At 44.2% G+C, this 24,196-nt stretch overlaps 1 protein-coding gene across 3 annotated transcripts in view; it reads right to left on the bottom strand.

The window, feature by feature from the left end:
• The window catches only part of PALM2AKAP2 (PALM2 and AKAP2 fusion), a 619,204-nt gene that overhangs the window by 543,604 nt on the left and 51,404 nt on the right, over nt 1–24,196 (bottom strand). Inside the window, exons 1-2 of one of the 3 annotated variants that reach the window (XM_079926226.1) lie at nt 7,845–8,100; nt 4,459–4,554 (exon numbers count right to left, since the gene is read on the bottom strand). The exons of 1 other annotated variant lie outside the window; for it this stretch is intronic. The gene's annotated coding sequence lies outside the window, so the exon portion shown is untranslated. Of the gene's footprint in view, nt 1–4,458; nt 4,555–7,844; nt 8,101–24,196 lie in introns of those variants that run through there. One more of the 3 variants, XM_079926225.1, reaches the window with a different exon arrangement.

Here is a 24,196-nt window from a genome sequence, read left to right as displayed (position 1 = left end):
GAAAGCTCTTGACAAAATTCAACACCCATTTATGATAAAAACCCTGCAGAAAGTAGGCATATAGGGAACTTTCCTCAACATAATAAAGGCCATATATGACACCCACAGCTCAATGATGAAAAACTGAAAGCATTTCCACTAAGATCAGGAACAAGACAAGGTTGCCCACGCTCAACACTCTTATTCAACATAGTTTTGGAAGTTTTAGCCACAGCAATCAGAGAAGAAAAGGAAATAAAAGGAATCCAAATCGGAAAAGAAGTAAAGCTGTCACTGTTTGTAGATGACATGATACTATACATAGAGAATCCTAAAGATGCTACCAGAAAACTGCTAGAGCTAATCAATAAATTTGGTAAAGTAGCAGGATACAAAATTAACACAGAGAAATCTCTTGCATTCCTATACACTAATGATGAAAAATCTGGAAGTGAAATCAAGGAAACACTCCCATTTACTATTGCAACAAAAAGAATAAAAGACCTAGGAATAAACCTACCTAAGGAGACAAAGACCTGTATGCAGAAGACTATACACTGATGAAAGAAATTAAAGCTGATACAAATAGATGGAGAGATATACCATATTCTTGGATTGGAAGAATCAACATTGTGAAGATGACTCTACTACCCAAAGCAATCTACAGATTCAATGCAATCCCTATCAAACTACCACTGGCATTTTTCACAGAACTAGAACAAAAAATTTCACAATTTGGGGCTTCCCTGGTGGCGCAGTGGTTGGGAGTCCACCTGCTGATGCAGGGGGCGTGGGTTTGTGCCCGGGTCTGGGAGGATCCCGTGTGCCGCGGACCAGCTGGGCATGTGAGCCATGGCTGCTGAGCCTGCGCGTCCGGAGCCTGAGCTCCGCGACGGGAGAGGCCACACCTTTGAGAGGCCCACGTACCGCAAAAAAAAAAAAAAAAATTCACAATTTGTATGGAAACGCAAAAGACTCCGAATAGCCAAAGCAATCTTGAGAACAAAAAATGGAGCTGGAGGAATCAGGCTCCCTGACTTCAGACTATACTACAAAGCTACAGTAATCAAGGCAGTATGGTACTGGCACAAAAACAGAAATATAGATCAATGGAACAGGATAGAAAGCCCTGAGATAAACACATGCACATATGGTCACCTTATCTTTGATAAAGGAGGCAGGAATGTACAGTGGAGAAAGGACAGCCTCTTCAATAAGTGGTGCTGGGAAAACTGGACAGGTACATGTAAAAGTATGAGATTAGAACACTCCATAACACCATAGACAAAAATAAGCTCAAAATGGATTAAAGACCTAAATGTAAGGCCAGAAACTATCAAACTTTTAGAGGAAAACATAGGCAGAACACTATGACATAAATCACAGGAAGATCCTTTTTGACCCACCTCCTAGAGAAATGGAAATAAAAATAAACAAATGGGACCTAATGAAACTTCGAAGCTTTTGCACAGCAAAGGAGACCATAAACAAGACAAAAAGACAACCCTCAGAATGGGAGAAAATATTTGCAAATGAAGCAACTGACAAAGCATTAATCTCCAAAATTTATAAGGAGGTCATACAGCTCAATAACAAAAAAACAAACAACCCAATCCAAAAATGGGCAGAAGACCTAAATACACATTTCTCCAAAGAAGATATACAAATTGCCAACAAACACATGAAAGAATGCTCAACATCACTAATCATTAGAGAAATGCAAATCAAAACTACCATGAGATATCATCTCACACCAGTCAGAATGGCCATCATCACAAAATCTAGAAACAATAAATGCTGGAGAGGGTGTGGAGAAAAGGGAACACTCTTGCACTGCTGGTGGGAATGTGAATTGGTACAGCCACTATGGAAAACAGTATGGAGGTTCCTTAAAAAACTAAAAATAGAACTACCATATGACCCAGCAATCCCACTACTGGGCATATACCCTGAGAAAACCAAAATTCAAAAAGAGTCATGTACCAAAATGTTCATTGCAGCCCTATTTACAACAGCCAGGACATGGAAGCAACCTAAGTGTCCATCAACAGATGAATGGTTAAAGAAAATGTGGCACATATATACAATGGAATATTACTCAGCCATAAAAAGAAATGAAATTGAGTTATTTGTAGTTAGGTGGATGGACCTAGAGTCTGTCATACAGAGTGAAGTAAGTCAGAAAGAGAAAAAGAAATACTGTATGCTCACACATATATATGGAATCTAAGAAGAAAAAAAAAAGGTCATGAAGAACCTAGGGGTAAGATGGGAATAAAGACACAGACCTACTAGAGAATGGACTTGAGGATATGGGGAGGGGGAAGGGTAAGCTGTGACAAAGTGAGAGAGTGGCATGGACATATATACACTACCAAACGTAAAATAGATAGCTAGTGGGAAGCAGCCGCATAGCACAGGGAGATCAGCTCGGTGCTTTGTGACCACCTGGATGGGTGGGATAGGGAGGGTGGGAGGGAGGGAGACGCAAGAGGGAGGAGATATGAGAACATATGTATATGTATAACTGATTCACTTTGTTATAAAGCAGAAACTAACACACCATTGTAAAGCAATTATACTCCAATAAAGATGTAAAAAAAAAAAAAGTTTACCTGGTTTATGGGCTTCCCTGGTGTTGCAGTGGTTAAGAATCTGCCTGCCAATGCAGGGGACAGGGGTTCAAGCCCTGGTCCGGGAAGTTCCCACATGCCGTGGAGCAACTAAGCCCGTGCGCCACTACTACTGAGCCTGCGCTCTAGAGCCCGCGATCCACAACTACGGAAGCCCGTGTGCCACAACTACTGAAGCCCACACGCCTAGAACCCGCGCACTGCAACGAAGAGTAGCCCCCATCGCCACAACTAGAGAAAGCCCACGAGGAGCAGCAGAGACCCAACGCAGCCAAAAATAAATAAATTAATTAATTTTTTTAAAAAGTTCCCCTGGTTTTTGCCTAAAGGATAAATGCTGACATTTCCAGATAAGATTAACATGTAGCACAAGGATCTAACTCACTGCACCAAATATTTTGGGTTCTCCACATGGTGGGTTTGATTTTTCCTACTCCTTGAAGTGAGGTGTAGCTGAGTGATTCGCTTTGGTGGGCTGAAGTTTTGGAGTCCAGTGCACAAGTGGAGACACTCTTTCCCTCTGCCATTTAGGTGGTAGCTACGCCATCAGTCTTGGTCCCAGAGTAAAGCCAATGAGGAGAAGAGCCCCCAGCTGACACATCATGGACCCAGGCAGGGAATAAACATTTGTTTAATTGAGGTGTATTGTTACCACAGCACAACCTGACTTACCCTGCCTGATACACTCCATGCAAGGGCTTACATGCAATGACCTTATGGAAATGACCAAAGAACCATAAAAATGGGGGCAGTTGCATCTCTCTGGAAGTTAAGGAAGTGTGCCATCCATAAGCCGTAAGTTTGGAGAAATTTCAACAAGATAAAATAAGCTTAAGGAAGGATAACAAGGGATGACTCAATACTCCTTTAAATAAATTAGTAACCTAGAAATGTTTACTTTTTCATGCTAAATAGGGACATGGTGAGGAGGCCCCCCTCACCAAAAATAATAATAATAATAATAATCCCCAACTTTTGGGTTTGGAGAAGAAAGTACCTTAATAGCTGCTGGTGGGGCATACTGTGATAAGCCCTAGCTTTGTTCCAGAAGGTACCGTTCTGCTCTCCCTAAGATAACACACAATATGCGTGCACGTGAAGAGCAATCTAGAGCCACCTCTAGATTGTGGTGGCATGTGGTGACTCAAAAACGCTCTGCCGAATCTGATAGAGCACTGAATGACTGGCACAGGGACCCACCTGTTTTCTAACCAGCATTCATGTGGCCCCTGTACGGAAGATGCTATCTCCTGAAGCAAAACTTTGAAGCATGAAAGCAGAAACATATTCGGCATATCTCTGTTGGCTTTTATTTTTTATTTTATTTATTTATTTATTTGTTGGCTGCATTGGGTCTTCATTGCAGTGCACGGGCTTCTCATTGCGGTGGCTTCTCTTATTGTGGAGCACGGTTTCTAGGCGCATGGACTTCAGTAGTTGTAGCACTCGGGCTCAGTAGTTGTGGCTTGCGGGTTCTAGAGCGCAAGCTCAGTAGTTGTGGCACATGGGCTTAGTGGCTCCGTGGCATGTGGGATCTTCCCGGACCAGGGCTTGAACCCATGTCCCCTGCATTGGCAGTCAGATTCTTAACCACTGCGCCACCAGGGAAGTCCCTCTGTTGGCTTTTAAATCACAGAGAATAAAAACAACACTGATACTATGTGAATTGTGAATTGTGAATTCACATTCTGGGTAAAAATGACATCAGAGTGAAAGGGGACACATTCAGACTGAGAGGGTATGCCCACCGCACGGCGAATGGAGGGGGGATAAGTGGTGGGGTGTCTCAGGTCATGAAAAGGGCAAACAAGGATTTGAAACCAGAAAATCAGGAAGCCATTCTTACCTCCCCCATTTAGCAGCTAAGTTACCTTGGCCAAGATTCTTGTTAAAGCTCGGGTTCTTGATCAATGAAGATAATAATCCCTACAGTTGAGCAGTGCTGTGAAGGTAAAACAAGGTCATATGTGGGCAGAAGCACTTTGTAAATTATGAAGTTCTGGTACAAGTGGTAATTGTTTATCTTTGGGCAGGACTGCGCGTTATAAAGTCATTTCTTAAACAGCTAGAAGCTGCCTCCTCTATCTCCCTAAGTCTCCTATTTCAGTTCCTCATAGTTAGTTGACATGTTAAATATTTGAGTGATAGGAAAGAAGGAAGGAAGGAGGGAGGGAGGGAGGGAAGGAGGGAGGGAGGGCAGGAAAGGATAGAAAAAAAGAAGGAATCCTCAGTTTGCCCATTGGGATCATACAAAATTAGTTTAATTCTTCTCTCAGATAAATATTTACTTAAAAAATGTGTTTCCTACTTTATTCCAAAAAGGATAAAAGGGATCTTACAAGGAAAACTAAAATACAATAAAAGAGCACAAATTTTAAATAGTGCAGAAGAAAAAAGACTACAAGGAAAGGGATAGGAATGAGCTTGGAGTGAGGCAGTCCTCAGTCTGGGTATGATGAACCACCTACTGGTTCTAAGCTTTGCAGCATCCAACACAAGAAAAGAAACATGATCATATATACAGTTCCCAACATCCATGAGGCAAAAAACAGAGCTGTCATTCAAGAGAAGTACTGATCTTCTTAGTAGTGAAGATAAGCATTTTTCCAAGAGGACACCATGGAAGGAAAGCATGACACCCTCAGCCTTGCTCTTCAACCAACAGAATAAGAAGCTTCCTAGGGATGAGTCCATGAGGACCCCTATATAGGCTGAAGGCATCAAATCAAGAAGCAATTCAGCAAAGTTAACTTTGCCCGCTGTCAGAACAGTGCAGCCCACCTTCCTGGGTCTCTGTGATCTAGTTTGACTCAAGGATATATGATAGATTATCTAGAAGAGGAAAAAATCAGCATGTCCTTCAAGCAACGATCCCCAATATCATTCAAGTCCCCACAAACGCTTAGCTCTGCCAAAGGGTATGTAAAACAAAGAGTGTTTAAATGATCATAAGCACAATCCTATATGACCAAGAACTCTTGGTGCAACATGGAGGAAAAACATGGAATTGTGAATACAAATCTCAACTTACTTGTCAGATAAAATCAAAACCACAGGATAGAGTTTCCTGTCATGTGAGTGGGACCATTTGACAGAGGTCCCTCTGAGGCTGATGGAGTCAAGGACACCCATTCCACCTTTATTTCTGCCATAGAGTTTTAGCCACAGGATAAAGACAAAGATAAAAAGCCTAAAGTTAGAAATATGCAGAGATGAATGCCCCGACATGCAAATTATTCACAAGCATAGGACATAATAAAATATTTTCCCAGAAAAGCGAATGCATAGGTTCCTTACCTTTCTAGAAGAGAAGTCACAGAGAAGAACCCCCCTTCCCCCGAGGAATGTACCAGGGCTGACCAGTGCACCCAGGTTTTTCATGACATAGTTGGCTCACTACATTGATGGTTGGCCCTCCCCTGTGCATGGTTCCCCAACTTATATCAAGGCAAGCTTTGTGAGCCAACAAAAAGCATTTTCATGATTTCCTGATGGGAAATAAAAGCTGAAGCTTGGAAAAGATCAGATGCGCTCTCATTAAATGGGAGAGACAGCTAAAAAGGAAGCCTCATCACTAGAGAGAGGAATCAGATCATGAAACTGTCAAGGGGAAGGACTGGGAACACCATCTTTCAGGGGGGACACAGTGGGGAAAAAAGAATGATAATAGAAATAACTGCTAATCATTGAGCACATTTTCTATGGTAGACACCCCTCCTTGTGCATGACCTCAGTTAAACTCAAAATTAACTCTAGGAAGTAGATACTGTACTCTGATTCTCTCCACTTTACAGAGGATGCAGTGGAGGATGACAGAAGTTAAAGCACCCTTTCAGCAGCTGGGTGAGGGGTGCAGGAGGGCAGATGGACTGACAGTGCTGTGACTTTCCTCCAGGGACCATGGCATCCCTCTGCAGACAACTACAAAAGTCACCAGCAGAGGACTGGTCAGGGGATCCTTTCAGAGAGTTGACAGCATTCACTTCTCCAAGTAAGTTGGATTTAGATTCTGGAGTGCTTTGAATACCATTTATTCTCTAGGTTATGGTATTCTCAGCAAGGATGATGTCATCCCCAAGGGGACCAAATTTGGTTCTTGGGATCTGTAGTGGGTTAAATATCATCTCCCAAAATTCATGTCCACCTAGAACCTCAGAATATGTCCTTATTAGAAATAGGGTCTTTGCAGATATAATTAAGGTAAGGCATGAGATGAGATCATTCTGAATGAGGGTGGACTCCAATCCAATGAGAGTGTCCTTATAAGAGATAGAAGAGGACAGACACAGAGAGAGGAAGGCCATGTGAAGACTCAGGCAGAGATTGCAGTTATGCAACCACAAGCCAGGGCATGCCTGGGGCTACCAGAGCTGAAGCAGAAAGGAAGGAGTCTCCTCTAGATCCTCAGGAGGAACACGGCCCTGTCAACACTTGGATTTTGGACTTCTAGTCTTCAGATCCATAAAAGAATAAATCTGTGTTAAGTCACCAAGTTTATGGTACTTTCTTATGGCAGTCCTGGGAAATTAATATAGGTGAAAAAATCTTACTCTTTTTATGTATAAAACACACACATAGATATAGATGTAGATATAGATATAGATGGTAAGTATACATATACTTTTATATTTACATAAACATAATTAGATTATGTTTATGGTATTAAATTTTCATGGGAGGAGGAGATGAGGAAAAAAATATCTGAAAAAGCTCCTTATTGGGTTATAATGAATAAAAGGTTGAGAAACACTGCTCTAGACTGTGAAGATTTTGAGGGACGCTGGGGGAACAGGGAGAATGTTTTAGTCAGAGGCTACTTTTTACTGCTATTAAAATTGTTCTTGTTCTTGGCATTTAAATGAAATAGTCCCAATTGTTTCTTCTTCCATTCTGGCCCAGATGCAATTATTACAATTTCCAGAAAATTTGTTCTGCTAGCTATTTGCAATAGGATTTGTCCCCAAATGAGGCAGAACAATGACCTGTAATTTTCTGTTGTGTCCCCTGTAACACATTTCTCTTGCTGTCACAGGAGTTGTAAGGCAGTGTTGGTGTTTCTGGACTCTACTTTCTTTCTCTAGAATTTCCAGTTTTACCTCACAACTTCCATGTTGTGAAGATTGAACATGGAAGATTAAAGGTAGTTGGTAATTTCTCCATTAGATTTGCTTTTTTCCTGACGTTTCTAGTATGGCTAAAAGGAAATTGTAAATGGTTGCTCATTATACTGACCTTCAATGAAACCCACGGAATTAGATCATAGTCCTATGAAGACTATTCCATGAGCTGCCTGTTCCGTCCTGATATGGGTCTCAGCGAGATAGAGAGAATCTGGAGATGGTTGGTGTAGCTCCAACTTTGCCTGGAATACGGACAGAAACCAGTTGGCAGTTGATGCAAAATGGAGGTCTCTAGGGACTTTCCCAAAGCTAAGTAACACTAAGTAGTTAATGTTCGTGACTGAAGTCTCCAAATTCTTCAGACTGACTCACAGTGAATGTGATGATGTTGTCCTGGTAGATTTTGAGAGCAGGCATGACCCGCTTACTTCTACTGCAGTAGAAGTCTTAATTATCATGACTCCTCTGGAATGTTTCATTTTCAATAGAACTGCCTCTGGTTGTGGGTAGTTGGAGTTACGGGATGTTAAACATGCCTTTCCCTCTCCTTGCAGCTGAGTACAATAGGACAAGACCACCTATGTAGGATGAGCTTAGAAACGTGAGGCAGGCTCTGCAGTCCTTCACTCCTCACACTGGGACAGGTTTAGGGATTTGTCACAGAGATTGGGAAGTGGGGAGTTTTTTAAGAAAAAGACTTGGTGTGCTGTGGCATTTCCCCTCCGTTCCCACTGGGAAATGGGAAGGAAGGGGGAAGTTGTTCTCACCTAAAGCCATAGGAGGATGGGTTTCAAGTCTCAGAGTTTGATAGATATACTCTGGTGATTGGAAGACAGAGTCCGGAGCTGACCTATATCTGAAATTGTCAAAATGTGAGAGGCTGGCTGGCTGGAGAGGCCATTGGTGGTACAGTTAAGAGGGCTGCATTGCAATTGGCCCACACTTGAAGAGTGTGGAGGGGCAAAGATGCATACATGCATCCCAGGTGTTAGATATGGATCCCTCAGAAGGGAGGAAGGTTAGGTGATCCCCCCAGAAGGGGTGTGGAGGGAGCCACCGAGGGTCAGGGACTGTCCAGGAAAGTGCCACACCAAGTAACCAAAATAGGAGGGTCCCAGGAAGGATAGCTCCAACGAACCCAAGAGAAAGCCCTATAGAGGAGGAATTGGCCTTTGTCCACTGGCTCCGCCCAGAGGGCACCAATGTAGATTACAAGTACATTGTGATCCACCTTGTAAGTCAAGGCAGGCATCTTCTGCCTCTTCCTCCTCTCCCTCTCTAGCTCTAACCCTGGAGAAGCCAAAGCTGCAGAGTCGAGGAGAAGGAGTAGAAGAGTGAGGAATAGTGAAGAATCCAACCACGCCTCCTTCCCCACTGGTAGTCTCCACCTGACAAGGGTCCACACTGTGGGAGAGGAGAGACTTTAAATGGGATGGAAGATTGAAGTTTGCTATTCAACCAGACTGGACTTACTAATTAGACAATGTGTTAACTTGCGAGTGAGTGATTGGAAAAGCTATGGGAACTGCCCAGACTTTCATCCGGGGGAAGGGGAAGACAAGTCAACAAGAGAAGTTTAGAGAAAAAGTAGTCCTGGGCTTCCCTGGTGGCACAGTGGTTGAAAATCTGCCTGCCAATGCAGGGGACATGGGTTCGAGCCCTGGTCCGGGAAGATCCCACATGCTGCAGAGCAACTAAGCCCATGCACCACAACTACTGAGCCTGCGCTCTAGAGCCCACGAGCCACAACTACTGAGCCGAAGTGCGAAAACTACTGAAGCCCACACACCTAGAGCCCATGCTCCACAACAAGAGAAGCCACCGCTATAAGAAGCCCACGCACTGCAACAAAGAGTAGCCCCTGCTCGCTGCAGCTAGAGAAAGCCGGCATGCGGCAACGAAGACCCAATGCAGCCATAAATTTATTTATTTATTTATATATTAAAAAAAAAAGTAAAGTCCTGCTTATTCAATAAGCTGGTCACTTGATGCCTTTTGGAACAGAACTGCATCTAAAAGGTTTATCGGGTTAAGCTAGCCCATAAAATATATCATCAAATACTAAATGAATTAACCTCATTTAGTTATATAGGCAACATTATCCAGCTGCCTCAATAGGTTTAGAACAGTGGAATTTTAGTAAATGAAAATACTATTTATATTTGAATTCATAATTGATGCACTTTACAAAGGTAGAGAGACTGTAGATGACTCTGAGAAATCCTACGCAATCTCAGTAGGCAAATACATTCAACATGCCCACAACTACTGATGCCTTATTTCTTAACCTGGAGAGGCATTGAGGCCTTGGGTGACTTACATCTATGTGCTGTCTCCTGGAGATACCCAAAGGTGCTTGGAAGGGACCACTATTTCTCTTTCAGTCCTGAAATTATTTTCATAACCATTCTCCTCCTCCTCTGACCTGGGAGGGTCATGCCCACCTTCCGGGGCTCTGATCTGTTCTCTACCTGCAACATCCTGGTCTTAGGAGCAGGTGAGTCCCAGGACTACGAAGGCAGAGGGCACAATGGACAGCAATACACAAACTGTTTGGCTTTGGGGGAACATATTCTGCTGCCTACTCTTTAGGTATTTCAACTGGCCAAAGAGTATTTTATCCTAATTCCATCCTCAAGTAGGTCTTTGTAACTCACCGTATTCCAACACATGCCTTGGAGTCCAAGTTCTCTATGTTGCAAATGGATGTAATGCTCCTTTGGTCATCCAAGACTCTCAGGTTCTTGTCTTGGCCAAACCAAAAAGTAGCTCACCTCCACACCCTTGCTACCAGGTTTTTATGAAAGCAAGTCTCAGATCAAATTCTGCCACATGGACAGATACCAACTAAACAAACTTTAATAGTAAGTAAGCACAAAACAGATCAAATAACCTCTTTTGGTTTTTAGATGCTCTGATTCCACCTTGCATGGAACATTAGCCAGAGGCAGATGTCACAATGTTCCAGAGGCAGGATTCTGTCGCCCTAATTGTCCACAGAAAGCAACCAGAATCATTCCACTCTGCATCAACATAGAACTGCTTAAGTAAGGACCAGACCTCAGGTGCCATCCCCAAGGGATCAGGCTGTAAGACTTGCAAGGGTGGCAGCCGTCTCTAAAGTATGCTAGCCGATAGCCAACTCACATAGCTGGAGACCCTTTAATGTCACTGAGAAGAGCCTACTCCTAACATCTGTTATGCAGATTAACAAGACATAAATTTCATCCATGAAAACTCATTTCTGACATTCATTATGTTGACTAATAAAGTCTCTGGTGGTGATTGAGATATAGACAAATGCTGTAGCAGCTGCCTTTAGGGCCTGGCCTTTCTGATTAAGTGCTAGCTGATCACTCCTAGGGTGTGAATTGTTGATTAGGGCAACTGACAGCCCCTAGAGAGCAGCTCAGAGTAACACACACACACACACACACACACACACACACACACAAACATATTCACACACACACACCTCTATGCTGAAGTAATTTAAAGCAGATTACAAACATCAAAACAATATATGAATAGGAAAAAACATCTGCCCCAAAGTAATTCTTTTGGTATTGCTATAATTGCCATTCATGACATTAAGTAGAAAACTGATTTAAATAATATAGAAATAATGAAATGTGTTGATTTTATTCTTACAAAACTCTACCTTTTTATTTTTTAATTTGGGAAACGTTAAGAAGCATGAATTTAGTTAAAATCAACCACAATCCTACACAGAACTTAATGTTAAGTTAAAGGAACTTAATCCTTTTTCTACGTACTCACACACATAGACACACACTTTATTTTATAAAATTGGGTGATCCTGAATACTATACCATGAGCATTTTCGTTTGTCATTAAGTATATTTTCAGAAACTTGAATTCAGATGGCTACATATTCTTGTGTCGTATAGCTACACCATAATTTGGTAAACTAATCCCCTATAATTTGTGATTATTTTAGGTTGTTTCTGATCTTTTACTAACATAAACAATTTTGTACCTACCACTCAGCAGGACACAGTTTGCACACTTACATTGGGAAATTTCAGCAGAGTTTAATAAAGGTACTATTTACAAAGTCAAGGGGAAAAGCAACCAATGGATGGTGCTCTACCTGGTGCCTTGAAATGCTGGGGGGCTGTTACCTGATGGAGAATGAGCACATGCCAGAAACTAGAGAGAACATATGAAAAGAGCTGCCATACAGGAGCTGCAGCCCACAGTAGGGCTACAGCCATATACAGTAACCTGGCAGGGAGGGAGCTGCTTAAAAAAACATCACCTCACTCCAAGTCCCCTGCCTGTGCCTGCCATTGGCACAGCCCAACCAGAAGCCAGAGGGCAGAGAAGCCCACTGATGAAGACAGCCTCCTGGCACGGAGCACGGTAAAGGATGGAGAGTGAGTCAGGAGGGGCAAGAATGCCACAACCATGAGAAATAGCTTTCATTTTCATGCAAAAGTCCACCAAAACATATATGTTGAAAGAAAGAAAGATAAGATAAATAACTTCAGCATTAAGAAACACTATCGGGCTTCCCTGGTGGCGCAGTGGTTGAGAGTCCACCTGCCGATGCAGGGGACACGGGTTCGTGCCCCGGTCCGGGAAGATCCCACATGCCGCGGAGCGGCTGGGCTCGTGAGCCATGGCCACTGAGCCTGTGCTCCTCAACGGGAGAGGCCACAACAGTGAGAGGCCCGCGTACCGCAAAAAAAAAAGAAACACTATCAGTGATATAGGAAGTGGGGAGAAGTACCTTCTCTTCGGGACAGGCTTAAAGGGCCCAGCTGCCTGATGTTCTGATGAATCAAGCTACCACTGAATTCTGATGCAGGACTGAGCAGGCTGAATCCCCAAGGGTCTGGCAGGGAGGAGGTACTGATGTTTGGCAGGGATTCTCATTTGTCTGGGTGGATCGATGAGGTGAAAGTCTGCTTCAAGAATCTTTTCATAATAACAGTTTCCATATTTCTAACGCTTACTACCTGCCAGGTCCTGTGTTAAGAGCCTTAAACACATCATCTCATTTAACACTCTCAATAAGACCTGAACTTCTTTATGAAGGAATAAACAGTGGAAATGTGGTGAACAACGATTGCACCACCCCAGGGAATGTCTGTCAAGAATTAGAGGAAGAAGGAAATCATCTAAGAGTACTGCCTGGGTTATACAATCATTTAAAATAACAACAATAATAAGCATTAGTCACTTTCAGAGGTTGCTAGGATATCAACTCACTATTCTGAAAGTTGATAAAAGGCAAGAATTGAGCATTTATCTTGATTTTCCTCTATGACTGTATTTCAGCATAACCAAATAGTTGATGAGTAAGTTGTTCTTTATAGGATAACTTCAGATAATACGTGCAGAAGGCATGATAGAATTTAAAAGACCACCTTGCAACCCCTAATGAAAGAATGCATCTAGACAACAATCATTGGTGGATGTTAAATCATTGAGTTGATGGGAAATTTTTAACGGATGGATCAGACTGACAACTCTTAAACCTACTGATCATCTTAGCATCACACAAAAATGGAAAAGAATGGAACATGGCATGCATCAATGTGAGGTATAGGTAGTATACAGCAAAATGTATAAATTACTCTTGCCAAAATAATTGAACCTGAATCTAATCAAGTCTCCAGACATAGCTACAGGTCTAGAGAAAGTATGGGAGGTAGAGGGATAGAAAAACAAGTTAAACTCCACAAGAAGCAACTAGCCAAGTCCAGAATGGAGGAAATTCTGCAGGAGAAATGACCATATGACTTGCACAAATGAATGGTCTGACAAAGGGGGTGGAGGGGAATTGTTGTAGATTAAAAGAGAGTTAAGAAAGCAACTGCTACTAATTTTTTCAATTTACAGCCTTTCGCAACCGTAACCTTCCCTATGAAAATTCTCTTTTCCAAGGTGACCTAGCCCACCTTGAAGCAGGACTCAACACTTCATCCCAGCCTGCCTGCAGCAACAAATACCTTCCACAACCCACAGTGAGCAACATAAACTTTACCAAAGATTTTACTGATGTGCTGGAGAGAGGCTTTCACTCCCCACTGGTTGCCATCCTGCACATGCTTCCTCCCAAAAATCTTTCCCCTTGACTGCCCTCTGTTTGGTCTCTAGCTTTATTCTAGAATCCCAGAATGCCAAAGTTATTATTCCCAGGAAGACTTGCTTTCAGCAAACAAAAGAATGTTCAACCACAGCCGTTCAATGGGAAAGTTATAAATTACAAGTAATTTTTCCTATCTCACAGCTAATGCCACCAATTCCTTAGACTGCTACACAAACAGCGTATTTTCCATTTTTTCTCACTTTCCTAGGCAAACATTTGAATTTCTTCCAGTTTAGGTATATCTGCCTTCATGTGTGGAACCCAGAACCCAATGTAAAATCCTGGTGTGAGCTGAAAAAATAGAAAGGGGCCCTAATCTCTGTCGTTCTAATACGTTTACTGATGGGGCCTAGGACCCCAAAATTTCGTATAGGGATCGCTTCTCATCAGTTATTTATGTTGAGATTCCCGGCAGATTCTTTTCACACATGCTTCTGTTAAACTACGTCTTTCCCCCATCCTACACTTGTGGCGCTATTTTCAGACTCAAGGGTTATGTACAAGTTCTCCCTATTAAATATAATTTTAACAGACTAGTCTATCAAATTACCTTTTCTCCATTAATCAACATTCCTGATGAGTTCTACTGATCACCACATTATTTTCTAAATGTTCCAAAGTAAAATAGTTGAGTGTCCTTCAATTTTTCCAAGGATCATACCATGCTCCTGTTCTATAATTTCTGTAACCTACCATTTTTCTCTCCAGAAATCAGAGACTGTGCAAGGGGTACAGGTGATATATGCTTAAGAGTGTCACATATAAGGAGGGACCACATACAAGGTAGATACTGTAACTTTGAGCATCAAAAATTGTAAAAATTGTTCTGGCAGAAGGCCATAAAGTGTCCTATTCTTTAAAAATTGTATTGTTATAATTTTCCAACAGGTGGAAGCAAAGTATCTTGAGGAAGAGGTGCCTTTTGCTAAACCACACAAAGGCTCCATATGGGCCAGTGGTGGCTTGCTGAAAATTGTGTTAACTCATGCTATAGACTAAACATTTGTGTTCCCCCAAAATTCTATGTTGAAACCTAATCCCCAATATGACGGTATTTGGAGGCAAGGCTTCTGGGAGGTGATTAGGTAATGAGGGTAGAGCCTCATGAAAGGGATTAATACCCTTATAAAAGAGACTCCAGAGAGTTCTTTGTCCCCTTCGGCCACGTGAGGACACAGTGAAAATAGCCATCTATGAACTCGGAAGAGGGTCCTCACCAGACACTCAATCTGCTGCCACCTTCATCTTGGATTCCCAGCCTCTAGAACGGTGAGAAATAATTTTTTGTTGTTTGTAAGCCACTCAGCCTGTGGTATTTTGTTGTAGCATCCCAAATGGAGTAGGACAACTCAACTCCAATCTGCTGGACAACACCTATTTTCTATAATTACTCATAGATTATTGACAACAGCTTCATACAGCTCTAGCTCTTTGAATCTCTGGAATATAGTTCATCTGGGCCTGGTTCTCCCTGTTTCCTTAACCGGTATTTGGTTGCAGTTCCCTTCTACATGCTCTTTGTTCTACTCTTTCCAGTTGGAATACCATATCCTTAAAAGAGAGAGGATGGAGGAACAGATCGGAATCATTCTGCCTTCTTTGTCCACAGCCTCAGGGCCAAGCTGTGACCCTATCACTCTCCTCCTTTTATGCACCCTGGGGTCTCCTCCTCCCAAGCTTCCTGTCCCCACTCTCCTCCCAAGTGTGGTTCAGTATTATTTGCCCATTGTCCGGGGCTTCCTCTCTGATCCCATGTCACCGATAACTGCCATTGATTTAGCTTCTGTTCTCACACCTGCCTCTCTGCTACTTGTTCTCATCAACTTAATGTGATTATCAAGTTCTTCCTCCTTTTTTGAACCAATGATCTCTCTTACTGGGTCCACTTTCCTTTCCCTACATCACCAAAGTATAAATCCTTTCTGAGTCAGTTTCCTGTTCCCGCCATTCAGCCCATCAGGACTGTGCCCTGCTCCTGGAAGCCTCCTTCCTCCTGAGGCTATAAAAGCTTCCCCTGAGGCAAAGCCGCCACTACACCTGGTACAAAGCGTGAGCTGAGAAACCCACGAGTCCTCTCTTTTCACTCTAAAATTCTCATTGATTTTTCTCCACAGAGACAATAAAGCCTTTCTACCATAAGGTCATCAATGCCTTTCCTTTTATTTTTTAAAGTCACCTTCAATTTGTCGCTTCCTTGGAGAAATGTTTTCCTTCAAGCATTCTCTTTCTAGTTTTGCTTTTCACATTTCCCATGTGTCCCCCTCTGTCAGGAAAGCCATTGTTTATTAACTTAATTTGCGGCTGCTGGTCAATGTCACAGCACCTCCTCAAGTCATCAGAGCTGTCAAATTATTGAGGATGGAAGACCCCAATTGTAAGATTTTTGTCCTAGTAAACTGTCACCCATTCATTCATTTACTTGTACATACACCTGCTCCACAGATATGGATTAAGGATCTACTATACGGCAAGCACTGAGATGAATAAATTCACAATCACCATCATTAGAAACCTGAAGTCATATTTCAAATATAACTGGAGACCGTGTGACTCCATTTGTCTGCGGAATTATAATAAAATAAACCACAGATGAACAAGAGTAATTTAAAACAATTCAAATCATTACCAGGGGCAGATAGAAGACAACATTCTTAGTCCCCAGCCAAACATCTTCACATACCCTTTGTACCTCTCTCTCACTCTCACCCTGTCAGAACTCTCCAGGGCACTTAGGTCACCACGACAAACTCACCTGTCACGGAATGACCTACCCACCTCAGCCACAAGTACGTAAAAATCCAGGGTAAAACACCACACAAGTCCCCCACCCACCCAAATAAGGAACTTTATTACATACCTAGATTAATTGGAAAGCAAGAAAGAAAATCCACAGACATGATAAAGGGGAGATATGCACAGCTCAACTCAGGGGCAAAAACTAAAGCCAAGTGGTTCACGGAAGGATAAGAGCTGGACCTGGACTCAAGTGGTTGAGAAACTCAGGGACAAACAGCAAAGCCTCACGTTCTTGCAAAAAGAGAAGATAGACTGGAGCCCCGCACGCCATGCAGGAGCTGCGAAGGGCTGCCTGGGGCATCAGATGGAGGCTGGAAACACCACATACTGACCTGGCGAGAGGGAAGGAGACGTCTGCACCATGATGCTGGTCTGTTTCAAATCCCGTTCATCTTCTTCCTGCCCCTACACCTGGACCCAGACCTATTCACACATACACATACCTAAAGTGTCAAAGTGCACCCTCAGGGCTCCGGCCACATCCAGCTTCCCTTTCTGGGAGACCCCATACTCCACCCACCAGGACCAGGTTGGTGTTTTAAAAAAATATAAGAACAGCTGTAGTTTCTGTCTTCTGATGGGACATTGACCACTATGCATTAGCAACGCCATTCAAATGACTGTTCCATTAACAATTTTTCAACTTTACAATGGTGTGAAACAACCTTTTCTCCTCTCAGTAGAAAATGGACTCTGGATTTTGATCTTCTCTTGGGCTAGTGATATATGGTACAATCCTTCCTCGTGATGCTGGGCAGCAGCAGCGAGCCTCAGCTCCCAGTCAGCCACGTGATCACAAGAGTAAACATCTGATGCACTTTACAACCATTCTATAGCCATACAACCGTTCTGTTTTTCACTTTGGGCGTAGTATTCAGGAAATTACATGAGATATTCAAAACTTTATTATAAAAGAGGCTTTGTGTTAGGTGATTCTGCCCAACTGTGGGCTAATGCAAGTGTTCTGAGCATGTTTAAGGCAGGCTAGGCTCAGCTTTGATGGTCCAATGTTGTGTTAGTTTCAGGTGTACAGCAAAGTGATTCAATTATACATATACATATATCCATTCTTTTTCAGATTCTTTTCCCATGTAGGTTATTACAGAATATTGAGTAGAGTTCCCCATGCTGTACAGTAGGTCAGGAATGATTTTTTGTTTCTTTGCTTGTGTATTTTATTACAGTGATTAGGTTTCATTAGTTAACTTTGCTAAAGGAATGATTTTTAACACAGGAGAAAATCTCATTCAGAGTAGCTCTCCAGCTCCCCCCAAAACACATCAGTTCCTGTTGGATGGCTTCTTGAACTGTGATTTTGGCTTTGCCAGTCTAACCTACTGCTTCTGCTCAATTCACTTAGAGATAGGTCTATCTGTTCTGGAAGCTTCGTAGTTAACAGGAGAAACGCCATGGAAGTTTCTGCTCTGAGAACACAATTGACGAGACATATTTGGCCTTGTGAATTTCTGGATAAACATTTACAAGCAGCCACCAGGCAACAGGCACCATTAAGTCTGCAGTGTCAGAAGGGCTCAAAGAATAGCTTGTGCTTTGTACCAGGAAAAGCAAACACCTTGTATATGACCTCTTTTGTCATGAGAAGAGCAGCCACGCGATGGAGACAGGTCCACAATGGAGCCAGGGCTCTCTGTCATTTCAGTTCACCTTATCCCTGCAGTCACAGGACTCCACAGACAAGGCTCCAGACCCCAACAAGAAGACGTCACTAGCCTGTCCCCTGTGTGCTGGCATTGGCCTTGGGGTGGGCTTGGGGCTGAGCCAGCCCAGCACGTATTTGCTTTGTAGTGGAAACCTGAACTGAAAATGAGACCACAGGCAAAGCATGGCACATATTGGGGAGGAATCCTCCTCTTGAATGGTGCCCAGAATTGACGACACCAGGCAGTGCAGTGACAACGCAAGGTATATCTGGAGAGTTGGCAGCTCTGGCAGCCTTAGGAGGCTGACTGCTTGCTGTGGATGTCACTGTGGACACTCACAGACACGGCAGAGGTGACAAACCACTTTATGAAGTCGCAAGGGACCAGGAGACTCCTCTGAAGGCAAGAGAGAAGTCCATGGGCAGAACATCAGAAGCGACAAAAGGACTCAATGAAAGAACTCACACAAGACACACCCCGGGGCACCCTGAGGAGTCTTCATTAACTTCCAGCTAAAGACCAAGGTGTCAGATTCACAGGACACAGGATGGGACTGTGTGGGTTTTTTCCTATGGGGAGGGTGTAGATGAAGTGGAAAACTCTAAACCTAAAGAGAAGACTATGGGAGGAAAAAAAGAGAGGGAGGGTGGGAAATGAGGTCTGATCATCGTAGGGAAGCTGTGCCAAGTTCACTGTAATAAGCAAGGAAGATGCAGAGCAGAATCATCATTCTCTATTCCTGTTTCACCTCTGTCGCCCTCCTCATCAACCAGCTTGGGGCATCGACTTGAACCTTTGTAGGAAAACACCTGATCAGATCTCCATCAGAGGAAAATGCTTAATCAATCTGGGGAATGCAGGCGAGGCAAGGGCTTCTGATAGGCACCAAGTGGATCACTAAGCAGAGAGGAGAATTGACCAGCAGACAACTTCAGCCCAAGAGAACCATGAGGTTGATTCCCCAGGTTCACTACCCACTTGCCCCGTCACCAACTGCCCCCAGCAACCTAGAGAACTGCCGGAGACCCCCTTGCAAGGCACGTGGGTCACTCCCCCTTCAAGCCCTGGGTGTGTTCTCTTTGGTAGTCAAATTCTTGCTGAAAAATTGGATAAACCAAGGTTTCGCTAAAATAATATTCAAAATCAATCAGTGTTTATTCCAGTATATGCTGCGGGAAAAGCCAAGATCTCATCACAGTCCAAACCACCCCTGCCTGCCAGGAGAGCGTGCAGAGGCGCAGGAAAGCCAGCCCTGCTTGGAAACCTTAGTAATTACGATGGGAACCTGTCGGATGCCAGGAGGCTGGGAAGACAGCTTAATTAAGTGCAACCAATGATGGTTCTGATTGGGAAACTGAGGATGCAGGAACTGGGTGCCATTCAGGCAACGGTCTGTCCCTTTTGTTCAGACACTGGGAGGGTCTCTGCTTTTGCCTACAACAAACAGGAGAACTGTAATTACACAATGTCCAATTGCAGCTGGGCGTGCTATTTTGGATTTTACATTGTCCTGGAGAAGATTTACAATCAAAAAGATGGGATGCCTCCCCACTTGAATGGTGGCTGTATTTAAGGTACCTGAAGCCTTGTAACACTCTGCAGTCCTAATTCCACTTCTCATGGTGAAGAGAGGGTTAGCGAGCCAAAATCCAGTGGTTTACACCGCATGCAGCTGTGGAAGCCTGGTGTATTTGTTTCCTGGGGCTGCCATAACAAAGTTCCACAAACTGAGTGGCTTAAACAACGGAGACTTATTGCCTCATATTTCTGGAGGCTAGAAGTCCAAGATCAAGGTGGCGCAGGGCTGGTTCACTCTGAGGGCTGTGAGGGAGGACATCTTCTGCTCCTCTCACCCTCCTGGTGGTTTGCTGGAAATACCTGACATTCCTCAGCTTATAAGTGCATCATCCCGATCTCTGTCTTCTTTTTCACATGGTGTTCCCCCGTGTGTGTGTCCCTCCCTGTGTCCGAATTCCCCCTTTTTTATAAAAACACAGTCATACTGGATTAAGGCCCACCCTAATGACATCATCCCAACTTGACCATCTGCAAAAACCGCTATTTCCAAATAAGGTCACATTCACAGGTACTGGGTATTAGCACTTAAACATCTTTGGCTGGGGTCAGGGAGGGGTACGGGGTGGGGGAAGGAATTCAACCCATAACATCTTGGTTCCAATGAAATGTTATGTGGATGTCCCCCCACCCCGTGTGTCTGGGGGGTGAGGGGGGGGCGACAAAAGTAGACCAAAGCAGAGCTTCTCTGATTGGCATGAGGGTGCTGAGTCCCTTCGGTCCTCTCAGTGTAGCTCCCTTCCTGTGGGCTCTAAGAGGGCTCTGCAGAGTACAGCTTAACGTTCCCTGGTTTTAGGGCAACTCGGTTGAGAGAAAGGGGACCTGGATTTATTTTTCCTTTTTTTTTAAAATGAGCACGTGTCAAAGGTTTATTTAACTCTTTGATAAGAGAACCAGTAAGGTGTTACAACCAGATCAAAGGAGCATTCAAGAGCATACATTAACAAGGCAATCCGGAATGCTGAAAGGAATTTATAAATAAATGCAAAACTAGTCAATATCCACCCTGAGATAACCAACTGCGTCTCCACTGGACAAAATTCATTTGCATTTCTATGGGCAAGAGTCATTTGCATTACTATCAGTTTTCCACCCAAGACAGAGTTACAAAATAGCTCAAAGGCAATGAAAGGTGCAGATAACCAGGAAGGGTGCATCAGACAACACACCCAGTAGTCTTTTAGGCCCATTTCAAAGTCTTTCACAATTTTTCCTGGTAGAATATATGCCTCCCAGGTATTAGGACCACCTGCTCATATATTACCAATCACCTAAGGCATTTACATCCCAGAGGCGGGGGGAGGGGCACGAGGGTCTGCTGGTTGGGGAGGAGGTGCCCTCCTTCAGGCCTCGGAACTAGTAGGGTGGCCCCTCCTCTCCACCTCACCCACTGCTGCCCCCAAGGCCTCGACATGGGGAGGGGGAAGGGTAAGCTGGGATGAAGTGACAGAGTGGCACTGACATACATACACTACCAAATGTAAAACAGACAGCTAGTGGGAAGTGGCGGCATAGCACAGGGAGATAGCTAGGTGCTTTGTGACCACCTAGAGGGGTGGGATAGGGAGTGGGGGAGGGAGATGCAAGAGGGAGGGGATATGGGGATATATGTATACATATAGCTGATTCACTTTGTTATACAGCAGAAACTAACACACCATTGTAAAGCAATTATACTCCAATAAAGACGTTAAAAAAAAAAAAAAACCAGCAGGGAAATGGGACTTCAGTGTTTACAGGACTTCCTTAGCCCTTCCTGGGAGCCCAGGCTTTCTGGAATCCAGCACCAAGCTTTCTCCTCCTATCCTTTGCCCCTGTTGCCAAGTTCTTCCCCTCCTCTGCCCCTGGCCCCACCAACTTTTCTCTCCCCCTCCATCCAGCACACGCTTCAGGGGTCAACCCAGCCCTGGCCAGGCATCCCACTAGGGCCACTTCCCTGCACTGGAAGTCCCCCAGTCTCAAGATCAACCTTGTCTGTCCTCTGTCGTGCCTTTCAGCCACTTTGAGCTTTCAAGCTGAAAGTCTGAAACCAGAGACCTAAATTTTTCTAATTCACTTAGTGGCTATGTGACCTCAGTGACACCTTTTTCCTAAACTTCAATTTCTGTTATCTTAAACCTCAGCATTATTGTGCATGTAAACGAGTATAGCAAGTGCTGGGGTCTTCCATCCAGATTCCCTGTGGGACCCAGGACTGGGACACTCATTCCCCCAGCTCATGACACAGCCCCTCCCTGGAAACTGCCCTCTGCCAAAGGGAGCTGCCTCACCTGAGGTCATGACCCCTCCCTGGGGGCAGCCAGCATGCCACGACTGGTCCAGGCAGGGAGTACAAACTCTCAACCCTCTTGCCTCAATTTGGAACATCTCTGAAGGGCCACCTCAGTTTCACTGCTCCCCGTGGGATCAACTGGTGTCTCTGCTGCAACTAAATCACAGTTCAAGTCCTTCTGCCCAGTCCTGCCTCTTTCACTCCCTTACCCGTGTGCTCGCGTTATCCAATAAATTTCTTGCACCAAAGCCTTAAAGTCTCGGAGTCTGTTGGCAACACAATACGAGGTAATGCTCAGCATCTAGTAGGGGCTCAAATATGCCACCAGCAAGTTATATGACCTCAAAAAAAAAAAAGTTATACAACCTCCATCAAGTCACTTCTCTCTGGCCTCAGTCAGAAAACTAAGACAACCCTCAAATGGGCGCATGGGCCCAAATAACTGCTCTGTTTGAGCACCAACATTCTAACAGTTAGTTCCTGAATTCACAAACAGTAGCAGGATGGGTGTGTGCTTGGGAGACAGACATGAACCCCACCACTGCATGGGCTTCATCAACAGGCAGTTCTCTGGGGATGCAGTTATGAGGAAGAAGGTCAGCCGGCCTTGGTACATTGGCTGAGAAGTGCAGCGGTGGGGGGTGGCTTGTTTTCTGCCTGCTCCAGTGGAAATTCCACATGATGGGGGAGGGGAGGTATCGCCCTGAGCAAGGGAAGCCAGCCTGAGATTGTTTTCCCTCCACATCCTGCCAGCCTCCCGAAACTGATATCCCTGGGAAAGCTGACATCTTACAGAGTTACATTCCCCCGTAGGTCGGCATCATCGTGGCCAGGCCCTCTGCAGCCCAGATAAGGGCTGGGATCTTGTCAGTCAGCCACATGGCAGCAGCCACACTGGGGGTGAAGTTTCAGTCACTTGGGGGGTCACTGCTTCTTGCTCAGCAATGCTTAGAAGCAGAAGTACATGGTGGAGCCCTCGATCCCTTGACTAGGGAACAGGATGGTCCTGAAACTCACGTTTCTCATTCTTGCTTGAGATCAAGAGGGATCTTGGGAACCACACAGCCCAAAACACTGGTGGAACTGTACGCTACCCTCTCATACACACATACATACTTCCAACTACTACCTGACTGAGATTCTTGCCACTTCACTCCCAAAGAAATAAACATACATAATTCAAGCTTACACAGATCTACTTGCTAGTTGTGAGACTGTGGACAAACAAAATGTTCCAAGGCTCAGGTTTTTCACGTCTAAAATGGGGATGAGTATTCGTGTGAGGAACACAAGCTGCTGTATGTAAACCCCAAAAATCTCACTGGCTTAACACAATAAAAGTTTATTTTTGTTCTCTTGAAGTCCAAACCGGGTGTTACCGAGCAGTGGTTGACCTCCAAGATATGATTCAAAAGCCAGACGCCTTCCAGTTTATATCCCAACATCACCGTGCTTGTCTTCACAAGATAGAGGAGAAAAGAACACAAAGGGTCAGAGATGTGCGGGTGGTATGCAGGCCAGGCCGGAAAGCAACACACGAGACCTTCCTTCACTAGCAAGTCTTTGACCAAAGACTCAGTCCTACCACCAGGCTTAACTGCCAAGGAGTTTGGGAAATCGAGTTTAGCTGTGTGCCCAACGGCAGGAAGCCAGCCAATCCCTGGCCACAGGATGATAACCTCAGAGCAATGTTGTAGAAAGAAAGAAAACGATTCGCACTCAGGTGCACAGTAAGTGTTCAACAGACATCAATTGTGGCAGATATTAACACCACAAGGGCAACAAAATAGGTCCCTGAGAAGTGGCTGGAGATGCTGCTTCAGACATGGGTCCTGCCCAGAAGGTTGACTTTGTCGTGCTTGGGCCCAAATGACAATCACGATAAGCTCACGGGGATGAACTCAAGCTTGCGCTTCTGCTGACTCCCCTCGGTGGGGGAGAGGCGGTGGGCTTCAGTTCTGAGTTAGGAGGAGGCAGGGGATCGTGGATGCTTCGATTATACCTGCCACGCTGCGACCAGTTTCTCCCTAAAACACCAG

This window comes from Stenella coeruleoalba (genome assembly GCF_951394435.1).
Source record: "Stenella coeruleoalba genome assembly, chromosome: 7".
In the NCBI taxonomy this organism is placed as follows: Eukaryota; Metazoa; Chordata; class Mammalia; order Artiodactyla; family Delphinidae; genus Stenella; species Stenella coeruleoalba.
Note: the sequence above shows the minus strand (reverse complement) of the source record. Positions and strands in the feature narration are given on the sequence as shown.